The sequence below is a fragment of the Notolepis coatsorum genome (assembly GCF_963971535.1).
Source record: "Notolepis coatsorum genome assembly, chromosome: 4".
Taxonomy (NCBI): Eukaryota; Metazoa; Chordata; class Actinopteri; order Aulopiformes; family Paralepididae; genus Notolepis; species Notolepis coatsorum.
In genome coordinates this window covers 95,517,105-95,537,047 of record NC_140168.1, presented here as the reverse complement: position 1 = coordinate 95,537,047, position 19,943 = coordinate 95,517,105, and the positions used below count along the sequence as shown (strand labels likewise).

Here is a 19,943-nt window from a genome sequence, read left to right as displayed (position 1 = left end):
GTGCGTTTATTAGGCGGCCATGTCTAATGTCCACGAGGAGACCGTGTGCACCCAGGAAATCTGCCCCCAGTAGTGGGAACGAAATGTCGGCCGTGATGCAGTCCCACGTGAACCGCTGGCCCCCAAAACACAGTTCCACGGTCCTTGTACCGTAGGTGCTGGTGCGGATAGGGGTATCGTTGGCGGTCGTCAGGCGTGGACCTCTATCATCGCCGGCGATGTCCTCTTTTGTAGCTGGCAGGACGCTCCTCTGCGCTCCGGTGTCGCAGAGGAATTTGCAACCCGAGAGTGTGTCTCTAATGAAAAGCAGCCGGTTCGACATACCTGCGCTCACCGCTGCTACTGGGCGCAGGTGTCTGCGTTTCTGCGTTATGCCGAAAGTGCAAGGGGAACGGCATCTTGTCGCCCTGGCGCCGAAACGTGCGTGGTAAAAACAAAAACACAGGCCTGCGGCCGCGCTGCTCCTGATCTTCCTCGCCCCTCCCCCCTGCGGCGTGTAACCGCATGTCGAGGCTATTAGCCCTGGGGCAAAGTGTCGAGTGGCCAGGTAGAAGCGGTCAGCCTCCTCTGCTAAAGCCCGGGGATCCGTAGCCGCTGTATTGGCAAGTGCCGTCTGCACGTGTGGCGGCAAGTGCCTGAGAAACAGTTCGATAAACAGGAAATCAGGCCGTTCTGCACCCAGCAGGTTTAACATCATCTCCATGTGCTCCGAAGGCCTGCTGTCCCCCAAGCCCCGTAAGGCCAGCAAGCGTCGGGCCCGCTCTGACTGTGACAACTCGAATATTTTGAGTAGGTGCGTCCTAAACGCCTCATATTTATTCCGTGCAGGCGGAGCCGTTATGAAGCCTACCGTCCTCGCCGCTGTAGTGCTCCCGAGGCTCGAGACGACGTGGTAATACCTCGCGGCGTCGTCGTCAACCCCTCGTAGGGCGAATTGCGCCTCAGTTTGCGCGAACCACGCCGCCGCAGAATGCTCCCAAAACTCCGGCAATCGAATAATAACGGCATCGTTTGCCATGTTCGGTCCGGTCCCTGATACTTCAGCGAGACCAACGTCAGGGTCACCAGTGTAGTGCCGAGAGATGGGAGTCGGAGACGGTAGCTCGGTAGAGCGAACAGCTTTTATTCAGTACACAAATAACAACCAGCTACTGCTGCGTTGCGTGCAGATGACTGACTCGTGGTGGCAGTAAGTGCCACCTCCTATAATGTTCGGGCGGAACTCTTGTTCCTAACAATAGTTCCGTGGGTGAATTATGTACAATTAACAATCACTACAATAGTCTCTTTTCTGGACTCTTTTTGTATCACAAACAGCACTGTATTTGCAAATCTGGTATGTCATAAATGTATAGATGTAGCAGTACTGTCTATCTGTCGTTTATGTCATGTTATGATGAATTGAAAATGGGGGACCCTGATGTAAACAAGACGAAAGTCTTTCTCTGGTCTGCATCCTCTTAACAATTGTATGTATTGAGCTGTACTGTACCCATTCTGCAATCTGTTAATAAAGTTTTCAATCAATCAATCAATCAAATTAGTTGGGGAATGTCTTTACAGCTCCACAGAGCTATCAGAGGTAGCTTCATGGTATCTGAAGAAATGTAATGTTATTGTGAAGAGAATCACGTCGCTGCAGATGCTAGCGGTTAGTTGACCATGGAGATGGTAAAGTACTACACATGTAAAACATTTGACATTTTTTACAATTAAATTGGGATTGTACAACTTCAACTTCAAGGTTACTCTCGAGTGGCGCTGCTGCAAGGAAAGAGCAATAAGAGGAAAACAATGTGAACATAATACTTACAGATGTTGTGGTGTCCACAGTCTGATCTCTGTTTCCACAAGAAGAAGGTTTTGATCCAGATGTGAAGTCTTGGTCCAGTACAGAACTTCTGCCACAGAGACGTTAGCAAGTGACTCGTTTCATTGTATCCAACATGTCTCTGGTCCGACTCACAACAAAGGCAACACACTTCTTGATCTTGTTCACAATCGGGTTAAAAGTCAGTAATGTTTACACTAAGGAGTTGACGGTGACCGATCACAAATGTGTTCTGTTTAACTTGTCCTTTGATAACGATTTTGTACCAGAGAAGCGAGTTAAAAGCTTGAGCATTGTAAATATAGCCTGGCTGTAGCAATAGTATGCAGCTGCAGCACGTCAGACCGCAGCGCTTACAAGCCCCGCACATAGCAACCCCTCGCTTCCATTGGCTGATTTTGGTCACGTGATTTGGGTCCCACCCAATGGATGAGGTTCCCCCGCGCTTAGATACCCCTCGCTTCCATTGGCTGATTTGGGTCACGTTGCACTGCGGGATTGATTGATTGATTGATTGATTGATTGATTGATTGAAAACTTTATTAACAGATTGCCGTATGATTTGGGTCACGTTGCACTGCGGGATTGATTGATTGATTGATTGATTGATTGATTGATTGATTGATTGATTGATTGATTGATTGATTGAAAACTTTATTAACAGATTGCCGAATGGGTACACGTGACCACCACAGGCCCTGATTGATTGATTGTATTGAGCTGTACTGTACTGTACCCATTCTGCAATCTGTTAATAAACTTTTCAATCAATCAATCAATCAATCAAACAGGACAAACGTCTTTCTCAGGTCTGCATCCCCTTAACAATTGTATGTATTGAGCCGTACTGTATTGTACCCATTCTGCAATCTGTTAAATAAAGTTTTCATTCATTCATTCATTCACATCAGGGTCCCCCATTTTCAATTCATCATATGACATACATGACATACAGATAGACAGTACTGCTACATCTATACGTTTATGACATACCAGATCTACAAATACAGTACTGTTTGTGATACAAAAAGGGTCTAAAAAAGAGAGTATACATTTGAGGGGGAAGAAACTGTACATTGGAGGAGGTTGGGTAGGTTGGATGGGGAAACTGTACATTGGAGGAGGTTGGGGGGGCATGTGGTAAACATGTTTATCTTTTAATTTAGTTTTGAATGACCAATTGAAGCTCTGACTTACCTGCGGTGCAGCGAGGGCGAGGGGCGAGGGCGAGGGATCCAGATGCGGACGGCCGTGTTACTATTGGCTCAAAGGGAAGCGTCTTATACTCTGTGTGGCACTGCCACTCGGGACAATAAGAATACGGTCCGGTCGTGGAGTCACTCCACAAGTCTCCAATACAGCGCTTGCAGAACCGATGGTCGCACTTCAATGTGATCGGGTCGCAATATGTAGACTTACACAAAGGACACGCCGCCGCAGGGGTGTTGAAAGATGCGCCCATTTTGTTTATAAACTTTATATCTGTTAGTGTTCTCCCTGATGAATTGAAAATGGGGGACCCTGATGTAAACAAGACGAAAGTCTTTCTCTGGTCTGCATCCCCTTAACAATTGTGTGTATTGAGCTGTACTGTATTGTACCCATTCTGCAATCTGTTAATAAAGTTTTCAATCAATCAATCAATCAATTCACTTAGTTTCACGTAATGTTTTGGTTGCACAAATCACGTGACCCAAATCAGCCAATGGAAGCGAGTGGCCGGCGGACCTCAGCCATTGGGTCCCCAAATCACGTGACCCAAATCAGCCAATGGAAGCGAGGGGTATCTAAGCGCGGGGGACCTCAGCCATTGGGTGGGACCCAAATCACGTGACCAAAATCAGCCAATGGAAGCGAGGGGTTGCTATGTGCGGGGCTTGTAAGCGCGGGGCTTGTAAGCGCTGCGGTCTGATGTGCTGCAGCTGGAAGCATCTCGGCTGTAGATTAGAAACGTTTACTCTTGGTTTTAACAGTGATGTTTCGGTGTCCCCTGTCGATGACGTCTTTTAGTTGGTAATCAGCGCCGCAGAGGAGATGCGTGATTTTCTTCCGTAACCTATGTTTGCGAAGACGCTCTCTGATTGGCTAGCCGCGTACAGCGAAGACCCTCTCTGATTGGTTTAGCGCAGAAGGGTCTCTTCCGCCTTGCCCTTGTACATATATATTCTCTGCTTCAAAGTGGTTATGCTTTGGCCCTCTTTCGAAGTGGATTATGCTTAGAGTTAGGGTTAGGCGGAAGAGACCCTTCGGCGCTAAACCAATCAGAGAGTGTCTTCGCTGTACGCGGCTAGCCAATCAGAGAGCGTCTTCGCAAACATAGGCTACGTTTAAAAATCACGCGAGCCCGGCTTGTACTGTGTGTTGTTTCCGGTCAAACACGGAAGTAGTCAGTTTGTGCTGTTTATTTGTAACCCTAACCATAACCCTAACCATAACCCTAACCCTAACTGGAAAGAAATGACGTAAACTCCATGATCAAAACTGCAACAAAAAAATTCATCAATGACAAAACTGAGGAAAACAAAAACAAACCACGTGAACTTTGGAAATTACTCAATAATCAACTAGGCTGCAGTAAAAAACTTAAAACCAGATTCTCAAACATAAACATAAAGACGGACAACACGCTCATCACAGACAAGCTGGATGTAGCCAATTACTTAAAAAAACGTTCACAAACATAGCCACAACACTGGTAAACAAACTACCCTCCCACTCAGGGCATTATGGGGTAGAACACATAGTAGCATACTACAAAAACCTAGGGGTCCACAAAGACGACTTCAAACTGGAAATGTTAACAACAGATGAGGTACTCAAAAAACTGAGCGCCCTCCAACCGAACAAGGCCACTGGCCATGACAACCTCCCCTCCAAATTCCTCAGAGACTCAGCAGCCGCCATCACCCCAGTCATCACACACATAATAAACCTCTCCTTAAAACAGGGACACGTCCCCAAGGACTTCAAAATTGCGAGAGTAACACCCCTGCACAAAAAGGGCAGCAAATTAGACCCAGGCAACTACCGCCCTGTTTCTATCCTTACCTCCATCTCGAAAGTCATGGAAAAAATAGTATGTACCTCACGGAAAAAAATCGAATCTATGAATTCCAATCTGGCTTCAGAACATCCCACTCCACTGACACATGCCTTCTCTATTTAAATGACCACATCAAACAAGAGGTGGACGCGGGCAAATACTGCGGCATGGTCATGCTGGACCTACAAAAGGCCTTCGACACTGTCAATCACACCATTCTGATCGACAAGCTAAAAGCAATTGGTTTTGATAGTCTATCAGTGAGGTGGATGCAGGGAACAAAATTAACTTTTTGGCTTACCAGCCAAGGTGGCTGGTAGATTAAAAAAACTACCAGCCAGGCAGATTTTTTACCAGCCAAACATTTTAAATAGCTTTTTAGTCGATCGCCATGTGTTATTATTATTACTATATACAGGGCTCTACGCTAACCTTTTCCCCAGGGAGCAAATGTGCTCCTAAATCAAATAAAAATTAGGAGCACACAAAGAAATTTAGGAGCACAGTGAACATTTTTCAAGTAACAGAATTTATTAACAAACAATGTATTACATACATATTATACTGTGCGTGCGTGTGCATACTAAGGGTCGACATCTGTGCAATAGCACATATCACCAAAATCACACATTGGCCCATGCCTACTAGACACAAAGGATATCGGTTGTCAAGCTGCTTTTGTATGTTGTACTGTTGTCACAATACCAACATTTTGACTTTGATACAGATAGTAAAGGTAATTGAATATATTATTAGATGACAGAACATGGAAAATTCTTTATACAATTATTTAATTAATTATAATTTAAACGCTATTGAATAATAGTTAATCAATAGTAATTAATACAATTATTCTGTTACAGCTACTGAGCTATATACTATAGCTGTCCATCAATATCTTCCTTTTGAATGAAATAGGTTCAGGAGAGAGATGGAGAGAGGGAGAGAGAGAGTGAGACACACACACACACACAGAGAGAGAGATGGACGGAGAGAGACAGATTCTCAGCCCTCCCTTCTCTCACTATGCCTCTGAGCGTCCCCAGTGATTAGCGTTAGCAGTAGTTAGCATTAGCAGGTTAGCTTAGTTGGAGTACTCAGTTAGCAGATAACATTACAGTATTTATTGTTTTTTAGCGCGACGTGGGTATAACTGGCGAGGATGCAAAGCATGTTAGACAATTGGAACTGCTGCTCGCGGAGTTTTCGTTGCACATAGAAGCAGCGTGACTCGAGATGAGTTGTTACAGAGCTGATCCACGCTGCTCCGTGTCTATTATGAAATGACACTTGCGCAGTTGACACGCCCACTACGCAAGACTATTACTCGCACACTGTGCTCCTAAATGATTTTTCCAGTTCGCACAAATATATTTTTAGAGGCAAATGCGAGTGAAATGCTCGCACTGTATAGCCCTGATATAATACTCTAATATGCTCATATGGCTCCCAATTATTTTACACGCCAGAGTGGCTGAGTAGCCTCTGTAATTTACCAGCCAAAGAGGAAATCTACATGCCATTGGCGTTTGGCGGGTGCTTATTTTGTTCCCTGGCTGGATGCAATCCCACCTGGAGGGGAGAGAACAGATGGTGGAGGTAAATGGTACCCTATCCCCCCCCCTCCCACTGAGCTGTGGTGTTCCACAAGGAAGCATACTAGGACCGCTACTGTTCCTAATTTATGCAAATGACATGTCGTCAGCTTGTGACTGCAACTTGTTCCTGTTAGCGGACGACTCAGCCCTGCTGGTCTCTGACAAGAACAAGTTACAGGTTGAAAAAACCCTCAGCTCGGAACTAGGCAAAATCTGCATATGGCTCGCTGATAACAAACTATCATTACACCTGGGCAAAACAGAGTCCATTCTCTTCGGTTCAAATAACAAACTCAGCAAGACCGACGGCTTCTCAGTTACAGTGGAAAGATGAAATTACCTACCTAGGTTCCATCCTAGAGGCAAATCTTTCCTGTGACAAAATGGCATCCAATGTAATAAAAAAAGTCAACCAACAAACTCGATTCTTGTACCGGATCTCCTCTCTGGTAAACAAGGATACCCTGAAGACTCTGGCAGGAGCACTCATTCAAGGGTACTACGACTATGCTTGCACCTCATGGTACCAAAGCACCTAAAAGGTGCTAAAAACAAAATTACAAACATCTCAAAACAAACTGGTCAGACTACTGCTTGACCTCACCCCTGCCCACTTTGACAACCTAGGATGGCTTAGAGTAGACGACAGAGTACAGCAACTTGCAATGGGCCTGGTCTACAAGATACACTACACGACTAAGGTACCCATGTACATGTCAAAATACTTCCGAAAGGTCAGTGAATACCACAATCACAACACCAGAGGGAGCTCCACAAATCATGTTAAACCCAGATTCGGCTCAAACAAGGGACTAAACACGTTTCGCAATTATGCCACATCGATTGATTGATTGATTGATTGAAAACTTTATTAACAGATTGCAGAATGGGTACAATACAGTACAGCTCAATACACACAATTGTTAAGGGGATGCAGACCAGAGAAAGACTTTCGTCTTGTTTACATCAGGGTCCCCCATTTTCAATTCATCAGGACATATATGACATACATGACATACAGATAGACAGTACTGCTACATCTATACATTTATGACATACCAGATTTGCAACTACAGTACGGTTTGTGATACAAAAATAGTCTAGAAAAGAGTATATACATTTGACATAAAAACTGTACATTGGGGGAGGTTGGGTAGGTGGGGTGGGTGGGGGGTGCTGTACATTGGAGGTGGTTCGGTGGGTGGAACAATGTGGAACGCCCTACCCAAAGCTGTAAAGGAATGTGAATCACTACCCACTTTCAAAACCACTCTCAAAGAACACCTACGGGAGACTGTAATTCGAAACTGGCCTCTGTAAATGTCCTAACCCAACCCCCTCCAATGTACAGTAAATGACCTAACCCAAGAATACACAAGACCCTCCTCTTGGAACCAAGTATGGTTTCGTCAATATTCCAATGTACAGTTTTGCTTGTACAGTAGTACAGTTTCCCCCACCCACCCCGCCTACCAACCCCCCCCCCCCCCCCCCCACCCAACCACCTCCAATGTACAGTCCCCCCCCCCACCCAACCTACCCAACCTCCTCCAATGTTCAGTTTCTACATCAAATGTATATACTCTCTTTTTTAGACTATTTTTGTATCATAAACAGTACTGTATTTGCAAATCTGGTATGTCATAAATGTATAGATGTAGTAGTACTGTCTATCTGTATGTCATGTATGTCATATATGTTATGATGAATTGAAAATGGGGGACCCTGATGTAAACAAGACGAAAGTCTTTCTCTGGTCTGCATCCCCCTGTACTGTACCCATTCTGCAATCTGTTAATAAAGTTTTCAATCAATCAATCAATCAATCAATCAATCAATCAATCAATCCCTAACCTTAACCTTAACCCTAACCCTAACCAGCTAACCCTAACCCGCAACACGGAACACAGAAATGCAAATGCTGTCGAGTCCTCATTGCTTGTAAAAATAAACAGCACAAACTGACTACTTCCGGGTTTTACAGGAAACAACACACAGTACAAGCCCCGACGCACAGTCACACACAGTACAAGCCCTCACACACAGTACAAGCCGGGCTCTGCAGATATATGCTATTGCATACTCCAACAGGGGACCACATTTCTGGGCGGGGCTTGCAGACCTGAAGTTTGTTGGGCGGGGCTTAACAAATTGTTAAGGGAATGCAGACCAGAGAAAGACTTTCGTCTTGTTTACATCAGGGTCCCCCATTTTCAATTCATAATGACATTTATGACATACACAATATACAAATATACAGTACTAATAAAGTTAAATAATAGCAAGGGTAAAATGAGCAGACATATAAAATCACAGTTTTTCACATTAGGATCTAACATCCCAACAGGCCACCTTGTTTATGATTTGATTACGTTTTAGTAGAATGTGAAAGACATGAATGATAAATTGAGCACATAAAGTGCAGACATACTATAAATCTGTTTCTTTACAGTGCAATAAAATAGTTCTGGATTACTGTTACTGTACAGTTCAAAGTCATCTTTACCTTCTCTTTGGTAGACAAAATAGACGAAAGTCTTTCTCTGGTCTGCATCACCTAAACAATTGTGTGTATTGAGCCGTACTGTATTGTACCCATTCTGCAATATGTTAATACAATTTTCAATCAATTAATCAATTGGTATCCACAGTTTAAAACCTGACAGTCTTCCCTCTTGTCTGACACCCACTTTGAATGGTTTATATGGTATACCAGTAAACACATTACAATGGGTTTGATAAGCGATTGTTTTGATAAGGACCCCACAGAGGGTGGCAATCAGGCTCCACAACCAGGCAGGGCCAGGACGGGCCAACTGCCGTGGACTGGAGGTGGGTTGTGGACTGTAACCAATTAATTTAATTATTTAACATCATGATTGAACTTGTTTCTTTTTCTTTTCACCACTTTTAGCTCTATTCTAGTCCTATTTTAGCTCTTTTTATCCCTATGTATTTGTCCATCTTGTTTTTAACACATACTAATAAGTGTATGTTATGTATTAACTGTTTCCACTAACTGTTTTTACTGTTTTTAAATTTCTGTTATGCTGTAATGGACATCTGAATCTCCCCTCAGGGATAAATAAAGGTTTTCAATTCAATTCAATAGCAGATCTTCTACCTCAGACACCACTACAGGTGGCTCAGTATCTGTGGAATCCTGTGTCGGAGCCTCACTTTGTCCCTGACATTGACTGTCCGTAGCTGCTTCCTCCTCATCTGTGCTGCTTTCATGGTCCTCAACTTCTTCTTGTACTGGTACTTCTGCCTCTTCACCTCTGCTCTCCTCGTTGGCTGCCTTGCTCGAGGGCCCTGGCTCTAGAGCAGTGGTTCTCAACTGGTCTTGCCTCGGCACCCAACATTTTCCTTAGTCATTAAGTCGCGACCCAAATTTTTTAACCACTATGATTTATAAAAAAAATTGGAGTAATACACAATCTTTCATGCACTGTTAAAAACATGAAATAAACACAAAAAAGTGCAACAAAAGTGCAACTAGGGCTAAAAACCCAATGAAATAAAATAATAATAATAATAAATAATATATGCTTCTTAGCAGACTTCTTAGCTTAACATAACAGGGAACTAATGGGATAACTGGGGATGTTGTTTGCTCCTGACAAGAGTCTCAAAGTCTGGGGTGATGGTAGACAAAGCAACGCTGAGGTCATGCTCAATGTCCAATCTGTTCCTCTGCTCCGTCTTCAGCTGGACCAGAGCTGAGAAGCCACTTTCACAAAAATAGGTAGTGCAAAGAAAATAATAATAAAAAGAAAAAAAAATGCCCCGCGACCCACTTTTGAGAAACACTGCTCTAGAGTATCCATAGGAAGTATGCATCACTGAGCACAGAGCGGCAGCTCATTAGTGGCAGGAGGACGCGACTAGCGGCCTCCAGGCTCCACAACAGAGGGCAGCGACGGCTGCCAGACATAGATCTAGGTCTTATTGGAACCCAAGGAGGACAATACACTACCTAAGCATACTGCACCTTGTGACACTGTGAATACTGGAATATACTGGAATATATATTTCATATTTCATTTAGTTAGATTTAAATTATAATTATATTGACCAAATTGTTTACCCCATGCTCAGTATTGTAAGATTCAGAAAGAACTGGCCAGTATCACGTCTTCGTCTGTTTGGCTCTCCATCCAATTCCTCTGCGTTGTGTACTTTTAATGGTCCTGACGTCTCCGATACTGGTAGATAAGATCCTTATCTTCCCCCGTTAGTGCAATCCATAAACCATAATACTTCTCCACTTCCGTAAGAATTCGACACTTCGACACTGTGAGATACCTTATGAGGAGAAGCGTTGTTTTATTGCTATAAACAGAACCTCATAATCAGATGTTATCAGATGTTATCAAATTGTATCGTCCTTGAAGAGTCTATTCTAATGATCTCTCGGTGTGTTCAGAATTGTCCTTTTGCTGTTCAGTCCAATAGTGGTCAGGCCTAGTCGTTAGCCTGAACCCTCCTCGTGTTAGCCGAAGCTAATGATGTCGTGGCATTCTTCCTCCTTCCCCCCCCCCCCCCTCTCTCGTGATAAGAGGAGAGAGAGAGTCCTCTGTGTGATCTCAGTCCTACTCGCTCTCGGTCAGATTATCGTCTGCTCAACACCCGGAAACACTGTTCGACTTATAGATGTTCGTCGTCGCAACGACGGCCCCGCCTTCTGGTTGTCATGCGACGTGTTGTCATGACAACTGCATAACCTTTAACACTAATAAACTCACGTTTCATTAAGATGAACCTCTCTCCCTCCTGGGCCCTGGGAGACAGTACACTCTAATCTCAGATGTTCTTCTAAGGAATTCATAACAAAACCCTCGCTGACGCGGCCTGTGCCTGTGAAACCACTGGTTCCACCACCGTTCTATCACCGTCTCCTGCTTCCATGCACATTTCGATCTACCATTTTAGCTGTGGTCATCTCTCCCCAATCTATACATCACATACATTGAAAAAGCACCATTTTCTCTCAGTATGCTCAGTATATTCTTACTGTATTTATTTCTGTATATTTTATCTACTCTTCTCTTATCCTAGGCAACTTGATTTGATTTGTGTTATCATTCTAAATTGTGACCTGTCCTGTCTAAATGTTTAAATGTGAGCGATTTGCAGCGTCTAATTTCCCACGGGATAATAAAAGTATTTCTATTCTATTCTATTCTATTCTATTAGTGTACATAATTTATAAAATGCCCTATAATAGTAATAACACAGTACAGCTCGAGCTATCTCTTAATTGTTATAATAATAATAATTTGTATAGATATTTTCCAATTGCTCAAATATAGCTATAGCTACTGTAACAACCTCAATTTAATGTGCCAGTGGTCAATGGTATTGCAATTACTGGAAGAACTAGAGTAACTAAATGTGAATATTACCTAAAGTTGTATTCAATGCATGGTAAGCATATTTAAAATCAGTTTGTTAACCCCAAGCCCTGCTGCTTTACCTCCCTCTCCTTCAACTGGGAGCTGGCCTGAGGGAAGGGGACAAGGGGTACTGATCCTGAAGCCGCATCTGTGCATTAGAGCAGTGCCAGATGTGATTAGCATGTAACATTATACAGGTTAGGTTAGCTAGCCATAGCAAAAGGGCATAGCTGCTGGATAGAAATTCACTGGGCTCATCTACACTCATCTAATTTTTGATAGCAACAGGTAGCTAACGTCAGCCACAAAATGTTGGCCAAGCTGTTATGGGCTTCAAAACAAGTTCTGTGAATAAATACCTTTCTTGTGAAAATACTTGGTGACTAGCTGTCGACCTCTTTTATTATTTTCCTCTTGCAATGCTGATGTTTTTTCTTTCGTTTCTGATCTCCTGATTCATGAGCTGTAGAGGAAATGTTCCTGTCAGTCTGACTCTGTTCAAGCTGCTGTTGTGCATGGACTGAACCATGCAATGAATGAAGGGAGGGGTGCTCATTCTGTCAAACAGAGTAACAAGCACCGGTTTGTTTCTTTTGTGACGTTTTTCTTTAATACAGGCAATTATACTTTTGAGTCAACTACATTACCCCTCCATGCTCTGTCTCAGCGGTTTTCACTGTTGCCTTCTGGCTGCCGTTATGACGTCCCACCAAGTAGGACCAACCGCTACGCCAAATCTTTTGTCCCCTCGGCTATCAGACTTTTAAACACAGACAGTAGTCATTTTAAGTAGCCTTTTGCACTTGGTTGTCTGTTTTTACTTTTACTTTTATTGCTGGATTGTATCACATGGAGTGTTTCTCTTTTTATTTTCCGTGCTGTCGTTGAGATGTTTTGTTGTTTTTGTCTTTGTTGCTTGTGGTGAAGCTGCAAATATGAATTGCCCCACGGGGATCAATAAAGTTGTCTGAATCTGAATCTGATTAACTTACTTTAGGATAATAATAAAATATTAATAAAAAGATAATAATAGTGTTCTCTGGGCCCCCCCAGGTGACAAAATCAGTTCAGCGGTTACATGCCGATATATGTGAGGCTTGCGCGAAGTACGCAGTATTGCGCAAATACTACTCCCGACCAGGGGCGGATGTAGGATTGTAGGAGATCCGGGGCTTAGCCCAGATAGATTTTTTTTACTTCGACACCACAACCTTTAACTTATACCACCACCTTAAAGCGGACAAAAGGCACTAGAGAACACTTAAATTCACACCCTTTAATTAATGAAGCAAACTATAATAATTTATAATAATAATAATAATAATACACTGTGTTTGTATAGCACCTTTCATACAAGAATTGCAGCTCAAAGTGCTTCACAGCAGTACAAAAAGACAGGGATAAAATGAGCACAACATTGGCAGATCAAGAGCAATGCATAAAGTGCAGACATAAAGCATAAAATAGATAGCAGTAAAATAGATAAAGTCAAGGTAAGACATAGAACATTAAATCACATCGTTTTTCATATTAGGATCTAAGATCTAGGGTTAACTCAATAAAATAGTTAGTAAAATAGAATAAAATAATGCAATAGTGCATTGCAATAAAATAGTTATCATCGTATTTTTTCTGGAGGCCGGTAAGGAGTGCATTACAGTAGTCCAGTCGGCTTGAGATAAAGGCATGGATCTGGTTTTCAGCGTCCTTTTGATTTATAAATGGCCGTACTTTAGCTATGTTTCTAAGGTGGAAGAATTATGTTTTTGTCAACTTGTTGATTGTGATTCAAAGCTTAGGTCTGAGTCTACCATAACACCAAGACTTAACTCACTCAAATACAGTTAGCAGCTGGATAGACTACAGATGGAAATTAGCTTCTGCTAAATCTGGTGCAAACATATTTTCATGTAACAATGATTAATTGTCCAAAAGAAAAAAGAAAAAGAAAAAAATTATAATTTTTTTTTAAATAGATTCTGGGCTTTTCAGAAAACATTCTGGGCTTGAGCCCAAGTAGCCACCCCCTAGCCCCGACCATGCTCCCGACTCTTGTGGCTCTAGTTCCGTCAATCATTTGGCGATCTCGAAAATGATTGGACAGGGTTTTAGCCAATGATGCTAAATGGCTTTCCAATGATACCCCACCTGGGGATGTACGAATCAGGGATCTAGGTGAAAAGTCACGAGCGAAAACAGGAAGAGAAAAAAACGGCGAATGAATTGAAGTCTATGAGAAAACGAATCACTAATTTCTGAACGGATCTATGAAATTTGGACATGTACTACATAAGCTTCAGGCTATGGATCTCGGGTGTTTTTTCAGCCTCCAGCCATTCTGGGGAAATACTACTTCCGGACTACTAACTACTACAGAAAAACACGAGTAACAAGTTTTTCTACAACTCAAGTTCAGACCTATGTTACTCTATTTCATTAGCACTAAAGGTGAGTTTTCCTTATTGTATCAGAAACTTCAGAATGTCATCTTTCAAAAGGGACCAGGCATGCTCATGCATGTGGTATAAGTATAAAGTATAGTACTTTGGTTTGCAAAAAAGGTATGCAGTCCTCAAAAACGCAAACTAAAATGGCCAATTTTGGGGGCGCCTGTTAAAAACTAAATGGCAATGAACATCTCAGACTCCCTCCAACTTAAAAAAAATTTTTAAAAAAAAGTCAGCACATGCAGCACAGACACTTACATTTACATTTAGTCATTTAGCTGAACGCCTTTATCAAAAGCGACTTACAAGTTCTGTACGACAAGTCAGCAGGAAGGGTACAACTCTTACAGCTGAGTAACAATGTTCATCAAACAGTGCTGAAGTGTTGAGTGCATAGTAGTAAAGACGTATTAGTATAGTAGGAAGAGTGTGTGATAGTATAAGACCATAAGAAGGTTAGTGTTTTTTTTATTTTGTACTTTAGTTTTGTATATTGTATATTTTGTAGTGTTTGGTCTTTATTATTTTTCTTTACTGTATGAAGCACAATCTCAGGAGGCTCATACAGAACCAAGTGTTTCACTGTAATGTACATGTACCTTATATGTGACAAATAAAACAAAACTGTAATTCATTATATAGTTTAAAATATATAAATCAGTACTACTGAGTAATAATGCGAATCAGATGTATGTACAGAGTTGTAGTATTATTATGTACAGTGATACAGGTATAAAGACACTATGGTAGTAGTCATACTGGCCAGCAGCGTAACTAGTAAGAGTAGGTAAGGGTACAGATATAGATATAGTATCTACAGATATGTAAAAGGATTATATGCAGGTATACAGACACATGTGTGTATATATATATACAGTACATTAAGAATAAATATACATAGGGTATATTATTGTACATGCCATCATACACTTGCCATCCTTCTTCTTGTGTTAGCATAGGGTCCTTCTTCTTGTGTTAGCATAGGGAATATTACTGCTGTGTCATCCAAAAATACTTTAATTTAGAGGTAATTCACACCACGACCATGTTACTATCACAAGATAGCGACTCAAATATTCTGAAAACCGTTCTCAAAGAGCACCTACGGGAGGCTGCAATTCGAAACTGGCCCCCGTAAATGTCCAAACCCCTGCTCCCACCCACCCCCTCCTAATGTACAGTTTCCTCCCCCTCGTATGTATATATTTTCTGTTAGAATCTCTGTTTAACAGTAGGCCTACTGTATATTTGCATATCTTGTATGTCACAAATGTAACAGTACTGTATATCTGTATGTTATGTATGTCATAAATGTCATGATATATATCTGTATATCAGTATGTTGTGTATGTGTGATAACCACTAAAGTGGTATCACGTTAGTGTAATTGATTAGTGATGTGTCACAATGTTTTGAGAGTGCTTATATTGTATTTTCCCTGTTAAACCCAGGTAGTGTCAATATGATGAATTGAAAATGGGGGACCCTGATGTAAACAAGACGAAAGTCTTTCTCTGGTCTGCATCCCCTTAACAATTGTATGTATTGAGCTGTACTGTACTGTACCCATTCTGCAATCTGTTAATAAACTTTTCAATCAATCAATCAATCAATGTCATTATATTGGTTGTCACCTAAAAACAACAATATAACTTTGGTCAATAGGTGGCAGTATAGGACTGGTGTTAAAACTACTTCGCCTTTTGAAGCCGTAGCTTCGCTGTCTAGGGCGCACATGACGAGGGCACTCTCATAATTCAGAGACGCCTCGTTGAAAGAACATCACATCTGACTTCTCTATTTCTTCTAACCAACATTAACCTGTTTTATAGGTGGGTAATACTTTACAAAGCACACAGAAATGTTGTTAATTGTAGACTAAATGTCTAGAGCCCACTGAGTTTATGTTTGGGTCGAGTTTAAGACATTGAGTAAAGAATTGTTTGAAGAAGTTGACCGTCATGAAATGGCGTCGATCCTCGTGTAACACATTGGTCGTTAAGTGTTGGGGTATTACATCTCCATTTGGTGAGGAGGTTTATGTTTTGAAGTACATACTGTTTGGGTTGAATTGCTGTTTAGGAAATGTATATATTGTGTACATGTACAAGTGTTAAAGACTGTTAGAGGGAAATTACATTAGCTCACACTAGCTGGACGTTAGCTAGACACTTGGTGGTTAGCTTGGTCCCTCGTGCGCTCTCTCTCTCTCTCCTTCATGTAGTTGTAGATATACTAATGGTTACGATGTATTGTCACGGTTACTGTTATACTGTATGCAAGTCCTAGTTATGCTTAGAGCATAGATACATAACAAATGCACTTTCGATGCAAGTTAATAAATGACCCAACCAAACTTGGGAGTTAAATACAAACAAGAATGACACAGAGATACAAGGTGTTTCTTTGGAATGTATGTTGGATCAGACTGTGTGTAGATCTGATGTAGATTGAGATGAGACAGATGAGACTGCTCCATCCCAAATAGCAATGTTTAGACTGAGAGGAGACAGGTGAGACTGCTCCCTCCCAATATGTCTAGAATAATAGTGACACAGAAGTACAAGGTGTTTCTGTGTACTATATTGGGGATATGACTGATGATAGACTGATGATAGTGAATGCTTAATAGATATTGATTGGTGATTTAAGGAATTGTTTGACAGACAATGAGAATGACAGTGTTGTTAAAAGAAGACATACGATGGTCTCTTCCAACATGCCTAGACATGCCTAGACAGAGGTTAACAGGAGAATGTTTCCCTTCTCACATGCTTATACTTAAGACGCCAAATATGTATAAAGACATAAGTAATTACAATGTACAGTATATAATACTGGGTAACTACATTTAAAAGGACAATGCTGTTGAAATGTATAATGACAAATGATGATGACAAATGTTGTTGAAATAAAGATAATTCAGAGACGCCTCGTTGAAAGAACATCACATCTGACTTCTCTATTTCTTCTAACCAACATTAACCTGTTTTATAGGTTAAACATATCTCTGCTACCAGGTGCAATATTCTGATACCTGTAACATATGTCATAAATGTCATTATGAATTGAAAATGGGGGACCCTGATGTAAACAAGACGAAAGTCTTTCTCTGGTCTGCATCCCCTTAACAATTGTGTGTATTGAGCCGTACTGTATTGTACCCATTCTGCAATCTGGGCATAAAGGAAGTCCCGACATGTCATTGCACAAACGCACACATCACAGAAAAAGTATTGCATATGAATTAACGTTATAAAATGTTAGTTTTCGGAAAGTGAGAGGGACAAAAACAAGATTTTGAAAAGTGAGGGGGACATATCAATGGTCATTCGGTATGTACCGAAATTAGAGCAAAATTATTTGTTTGTTCACTTTCGCCCAGGAGTAGTAAGAAGAGTAATGGTGTCAAAACATCAACCACTGAGCTGTCCAGCCCCTTCCAGAGCTCTCTCTCTCTCTCTCTGAGTCACAGTGAGTCATGTCCTCCTGTTGAAACATGTTGGTCGTTTTACTTAATTATGTTGAACTGTTTTTTAAATATACTGTAGGTAGTGACTTGAGTTCAGAAAGGAAATGGAGATTTAGTTGAATTATATATATTGTTGTGATGCCATGAAAATAAAAATGTTGCTGAAAATGTTACACTCATTCTCTTACTGTGATACAGACAGACATACTCATTCTCTTACTGTGAGACTATGTATATTTCTCTCCCACCCACCCACCCCCTCCTAATGTACAGTCCCCTCCCCATCATATGTATATACTCTGTCAGGATCTAGGGGTAACAGTACTGTATATTTGAATACCGTTTATGTCACAAATGTATCAGTACTAAATACCTATATGTCCCTATGCCATAAATGTCATGTATGTTGTGTATGTCATAAATGTCTATATGAATTGAAAATGGGGGACCCTGATGGAAACAAGACTAACGTCTTTCTCAGGTCTGCATCCCCTTAACAATTGTATGTATTGAGCCGTACTGTATTGTACCCATTCTGCAATCTGTTAAATAACGTTTTCATTCATTCATTCATTCATTCGTTCATTCATTCATTCGCTTACTGTGAGACAGACAGTCACACTCATTCACTTACTGTGAGACAGACAGACAGACACACTCAGTCACTTACTGTGAGACAGACAGACACACTCAGTCACTTACTGTGAGACAGACAGTCTCATTCACTTACTGTGAGACAGACAGACAGACACTGTAAAGAGCTAAAAGCGAGTGTGTCAGTTCCCGATGCTTAGTTTACAGTAGTGTTTATTTGTCAGTTCCCGATGCTTAGTTTACAGTATAGAGTATTTATTTGTCCCGATGCTTTACAGCAGGGGTGTCAAACTCATTTTCACAGAGGGCCACATCAGCATTATGGTTGCCCTCAAAGGGGCAAAGACCGTATAAATGTTAATGTAATGTAAAATAAATGTAGCTACTCATTTACATATTGTTAAACATGTTGTTTCTGTATTTATTACTTATTCAAGTTATACATATTGCATATGCATTTGCATAGATGTAAAATACATGTTAGCTTATGTTATTTTAACAAATAATTTTAGTTTATCAGAACCCCATATTACTCCATCAATCAATGATCAAACCATTCAAGTAAATAACAAAGAAGAATATCATCAAATACAAGCTATGACATCAAGTTTGTTCAAAACCTTTTTGTCACAGTCAAGAGGGGCAGAACTAACACCTGTGAGCTGCAAAGAACATGTGGGACAGATGTAGCAGATGTTACAAAAACAAATGGCTGCACACAACCTTGCAGAGGCCATACATCCAACTAATGGAAGATAGTTTAATTAACTTTAATTAACAGATTGCAGAATGGGTACAGTACAGTACAGCTCAATACACACAATTGTTAAGGGGATGCAGACCAGAGAAAGCCTTTCGACTTGTTTACATCAGGGTCCCCCATTTTCAATTCGTAATGAAATTGCTATTATGTGTCTGCATGAACACACAACTGTAACTGTACTCAAAAATAACAATAAGGGTTGTCTCAGTTCACAAGTATATTGGTCAAGTTTTGGGTGGGACTTGTTTGCGTCCCTACAGCTTCTTATTCAATTGAGCGAGATGCTCGGTTATGTCACACAGCCAGCTTGCATCTGACAGTTCAGACAATATTTCTTCAACCCTTTGTTACCTATTCCGCCTGGATATATTTTTTGTATTTTGGGCTGTAAAATTGTCAAAGAATGTCTGAGGAGTAAGTGCTTTTGGCTTTTTTCCTTTGTTACTTCATCAATACCTCAGATGTTCAACACACATGTATGTGTAAGAATGTGTAATAACTAAGGCTGTCAAAGCTTTATTAACGCATTAACCCACAATTATTTTAACACAGCTATTTTTTAACCCAAGATTAATGTTAAAAAAAAAATTTAACCAGAGCTCTTGGGGGGCCACATCAAATGACGTAGTTTGACACCTATGCTTTACAGTATAGAGTGTTCTTTGTTTCTTGGCTCCTCGAGCCTATAGGGAGGTGTAGTCTGACGTCACTTTAGTTTCCCGCGCGGTCCACCTGTATAGGGATTTATCATTGGGGAAATGTATTATCGGCTATTGTAATAATTCTGCCTCATGAA

At 41.2% G+C, this 19,943-nt stretch overlaps 1 long non-coding RNA gene across 1 annotated transcript in view; it reads right to left on the bottom strand.

Annotated features, from left to right (window-relative positions):
• The window catches only part of LOC311227375, a 30,592-nt gene extending 28,478 nt beyond the window's left edge, over positions 1-2,114 (bottom strand). Inside the window, exon 1 of the long non-coding RNA XR_014619590.1 lies at positions 1,814-2,114. This is a non-coding gene — a long non-coding RNA (uncharacterized lncRNA). The remainder of the gene's footprint in view (positions 1-1,813) is intronic.
• Positions 2,115-19,943: the final 17,829 nt, after the last annotated feature.